The 4,985-nt window shown below is 41.9% G+C and overlaps 1 protein-coding gene across 1 annotated transcript in view; it reads right to left on the bottom strand.

Moving 5' to 3' along the window:
• The window catches only part of RP1L1 (retinitis pigmentosa 1-like 1), a 28,281-nt gene that overhangs the window by 8,965 nt on the left and 14,331 nt on the right, over nt 1–4,985 (bottom strand). The gene's annotated exons all lie outside the window — the stretch shown is intronic.

Genomic DNA, 4,985 nt, shown 5'->3' with positions numbered 1-4,985 from the left:
AGGAATGATACTCTTGAATTCTTCTAATTCCTATATGGGACAGCAATTATTACCTGGTAAATGTTATATTCCAGATTGACCGTTAGTTCTCTTCCTTGTTCTGCTCAGAATGGAACAAGAACTTTGAGTTCATAGAGTCACAGAATGGTTTGGGTTGGAAGGGACCTTAAAGATCATCCAGTCCCACCCCCTGCCATGGGCAGGGACACCTTCCCCTAGACCAGGTTGCTCAAAGCCTCATCCAGCCTGGCCTTGGACAGTTCCAGGGATGGGGCATCCACAGCTTCCCTGGACAACCTGTCCCAGTGCCTCACTAGCTTATCTGCAAAGAATTTCTTCCCAATGTCCAATCTAAATCTCCCCTCTTCCAATTTAAAGCCATTGTCCATTGTCCTATCACTACAGGACCTTGTAAAAAGTCTCTTTGCAGACTTGTCAAGATCATGTCAGCCCTTTCAGGTATTGGAATGTACTTATATATACACACCCCTAATATTACCTGAAATACCGTCTCAAGTATTACCTCAGTGCTGGACAATGTGGGACATTGTCCCTCAGTGTGGGAAGTGTTTGAGAAGGACTCTGTTTCTCCATGAGAACCAAGGCTTGCACATTGCCTCTTCATTCCCACCACGTGACCTGTTTCTGGATTATACACCAAGTCCTTCGTGTCAGCTGCAGCTAGTAACAGGGAGCAGGGCTAGATGTGGCAGAAACTCACTTTTACCCAAGTACAATGTTTACCTACAATCTAAAGGAGCAGAAATCAATCTTGTGTTGAGCACCGGCTAGACACAGCCTGAACCCCTCTTCCAACCTTCTTCTTCCATCTCTTATTTGTAAGACTGAAGTTATCAAGGCTGTCAGGGGTGTCCACCATCCAGGTAGGATATTCCTTCTTCCTCAGACCAGTACATCAGAAGAACATCTCTGGAGCATGTGAGGACTCATCAGTAAGACATGACCATGCAATGGGCTACCAAGATGTTGGCTAGCACCCATGATGGGCTGAGCACTTTCTTGCCTTTGAGATGCACCCTGACCTCACTGTGTCACTTAATCATCAGCCCTTTATCTGGCAACCGAGTATGGAAGAGAACAAATCTCAGAGGAGCTGTGATGACAGTTCTGCAGTTGTCTCACATGCCTGGCATAACAGAGCATGAAGAAAAGTACCTCATTCTCTAAATATTACTATAGCAAAGGAACGACAAATCAGGACCCCTTCAGACCCCAAGCCCCGAGTTTGTGAAATGGGGTTTTTAGAGATTAGTACCATTAGGGCATTGACAGGTACTGAAATAATAGTACTGGTCTTGGGCAAATAAGAGGAGTGTGAAAAAACAAGACAGAATCACAGAATTACCAGAAAAAAAAATTCTGGTAATTTTTTTATTCTAAAGTGTATAGCATCAAAGCGTATCAAAATTTTTTATTCTAAAGTCTATACCATCAACTTTTTAGTGGAATACATTAAAATCCCATCATCTTCTCATTCTTTTTTATTTACTGTTTGCATTAGAACAACACTTGCAACCTCAGGCCCGTTGAGTTTGCTGCTATAAAAGCCCACAGTAAGAGAGGGTCTTCTCTCTAAAGCTTACATTAAGCACCACTGTGTGCAAAGCAACAAAACTGCTGAGTCTATGTGACGAGTACCATGAAACAGAAGCAGAAAAGAACCCACAAGTCTCAGTGGATCTGCCTACTGCTTGTCATTTGTCCATAGATTTACTTCTGGTCCATATACTTCTAAAGCAATAAATCTTTCTTGCTCACTTAAAAAGTTTATAAAAATCCTATGATTTAGTAAATGAAATATTTTTAGTAGGTTTTTGCCACCTGTATAGTTCTTTTCCTTCATTGCTTTCCTGTTCTTCTTTCTTTTTTATTCCTTTAGTGAGATCTTTCACCTTGATCTTATACAAGTGGGAAGAAAGTGAGGGTAAAGAAGCAGAAATAGAAAAGGAAAAAGACAGAGAGAAGAAAGAAAAATAGCCATGAAAACTCTATGGAGCCTGTAAAACAATCCCTCTTTAAACCCTCACTAAGTTTAGGAACTATTCCTATTTGTAAAGGACATTTTTTCAGAGGAAGCTATTTTTTGCCCAGGACGTTTCCTCACAAGGTCCTGTGTCTGTGTATAGATACTTCAATCGCACTCATCACCGCTGCGTTGTGTGTGCAGAAAATAGATGGTGCTAATGACACAACTTCAGGAATCAATGGAGTTGAGCCAGCCGTGTTATTGAATTTATATATACTGCACAAACCAAATCATTTCATACGGAACACTCCTGTGTTATGTGACTTAAAAGTCTGCCATTTAGTAATTCTGGCATCATCAACTCTTTAGCAGCCTTTATACCTCTAACATAGCTTTTCTTCCTAATATCTTGCAAGTTAATCTCTTTGAATTAATAACTGTAGAAATTCATCTTTACTTGGGAAATCAGTACTTTGTAAAGCTTCAATGTTAAAAGCATTCGTGTAGTTGTAAATACAACAGAATCTTTCCTAAGGGTTAAATAAATCATTTTTCTCACATTGATTTGGTTTAACGCAACATCCATTCTGAGAGGGCAGTGCAGTGCTGTGGAGCTGGCATAATAGTTCATCTCAGTTTGCTCAGCTTAGAGCTTTCCCACACTGCTGCAGGAATCCCATCCTCTCAACAGCATGTCACTGCCTGGACTATACAGAGGGCACCTGTCTTTAGGGCAATCAATACGGCATTTTTTACTAGTGCTAAATTATCTCCAAACAGTCAGTCCCCTCTTAGGTGTTTAGCAACCTTTAGGTCTCTCAGCGTGTCCCAGGATGAGGTCCATGCACTACTCAGATTTGCTTATTTTTAAGGAATACATAAAAATTATTTCTGATGTGAAGGGATCAGATCCTGATCTGCAGGCATGCAGGTGTTGCTGCTGAATGTGCTGAGTGAAAAATTGGCCCCATTTCAATCAGTGGCAGAATATTCCCTGGCTTTTTTTGAAGTCTGCATCTCACTGCTTACAACTAGAAAACAACAGGAAGACTGGGAGCTTTCTTTTTCTATCCTGCAAGAGAAGGGAACCTGTCCTTCTGCTTGGACGTAACCACCAGACAGTTATTATGGCTTGTGAAATTATATTTTCCACACACTTTCTGTCATTGATTTTCATGTTTGGGAGGAAACAGGACATCAAACATAAAATTGGTGAAGGGGCTTGAGAGACTGAATTGCAAGTCTTGGCAATAATACCATGGCAAAAAGAAGACACATTAGCTATTCATATTCTAAAAGCACACGAGCCCCAGAGGAAGAGATAAAATATTAAGTCTCATTAAATTGTGAGAAAATAATCTGATGCTGAAGTGCTGTTCAGGTTAGGTAAGAAATGGGAATGCTCTTGCAGAGAGGACAGTGAGAATTCCAGCATATGGGATGTTGTTCAAGGCTGAGATGTGCTTCCCTGAGCACAACCCTAGTCTAACTCTCAGGAGTTACCTTACTCTACAATTATTTGTTCTGGTACCTAGGCTTTGTACAGTGTTTTTACAAAATCGTAGAATCACTTAGGTTGGAAAAGATCTTTAAGATCTTCATAGAATCATAGGATTGTTTAGGTTGGAAAAGACCTTTAACATAGTCAATCCAACAGTTAACCCAGCATTGCCAAGCCCACCACTCAACCATGTCCCTAAGCACCACATCCACATGGCTCTTAAATCCCTCCAGGGCTGGTCACTCCACCACTTCCCTGTGCAGCCTGTTTTGATGACTGACAACCCTTTTTGACTAACAACTGACTGAGCTAGTCAACCAAGGCTGCATAGTCCATGTAGAAAGGTCAGTTTGTGTACCCTGCGTTAGACATCTCTCCTACTGTGAGACAACTCTGGAGATGCCTCTTTCTCCCTTGGTATAACAACACCTTGGAATAATTAGGAGAGATGTAGACATCTAAATTAAGGCACATTAACTCCAGCCAACATGACCACTCAATAGTTATCAGTAAGCATGATCTGAGCTGAATATTGAATCCCAGTCTCCAGGGTCCCAGGCCCGTGCTCCTTCTTAAAGGCCATAATTATTTCAATGAGTTGCTGATGTTAATTGCCATTTTACAGTCATTGTTAACTACAGCTGTAAGTAAAATAAGTAATAATGCATGTTTGGTCAAACATTATAGGTTTGGCCTGGAGCAGGGAGTCTATCACTACAGTAAAATTTATTTTAAAGGGTCCTTTAAATTCCTTTCAGTTGTTGAAAACTCAGTACTTTAGAGGCTGTTGTTGTCTGATCTTTACTGTACTGGATTATTTATCTATTTATTTACAAGGGAAATTCTATTTAAACATAAGAACAAAATCTTTTTCAGTGTGAGGGTGGCCAAACCCTGGACAGGTTGCTCAGACATTACACAGTCTCCGTCCCTGGACATATTCAAAACCCACCTGGACAATGTGAACAACCTGTTCTAGTTGATTGTGCTTTGAAAATGGGGTTGGATGAGATGATCTTCATAGGCCTCTTCGAACCTCAGCAATAATGTGACTCTGGGTTTTATTGTAGGAATCATAGAATGGTTTGGGTTGGAAAGGACCATAAAGTTCATCCATTTCCACCCCCCCTGCCATAGGCAGGGACACCTTCCGCTAGACCAGGTTGCTCACAGCCTCATCCAGCCTGGCCTTGGACACTTCCAGGGATGGGGCATCCACAGCTTCTCTGGGCAACCTGTCCCAGTGCCTCACCAGCCTATCTGGGAAGAATTTCTTCCCAATGTCCAATCTAAATCTCCCTCTTTCAATTTATAGCCATTGCCCATTGTCCTGTCACTACAGGTCCTTGTAAAAAGTCCCCCCCAGCTTCCTTGTAGCCCCTTCAGGCACTGGAAGGCTGCAATAAGGTCTCCCCGGAGCCTTCTCTTCTCCAGGCTGAACAAGCCCAACTCTCTCAGCCTGTCCCCATAGCAGAGGGGCTCCAGCCCTCTGCGCAT

The sequence above is a fragment of the Eurypyga helias genome, unplaced genomic scaffold, assembly GCF_000690775.1.
Source record: "Eurypyga helias isolate BGI_N326 unplaced genomic scaffold, ASM69077v1 scaffold13356, whole genome shotgun sequence".
Taxonomy (NCBI): domain Eukaryota; kingdom Metazoa; phylum Chordata; class Aves; order Eurypygiformes; family Eurypygidae; genus Eurypyga; species Eurypyga helias.
Note: the sequence above shows the minus strand (reverse complement) of the source record. Positions and strands in the feature narration are given on the sequence as shown.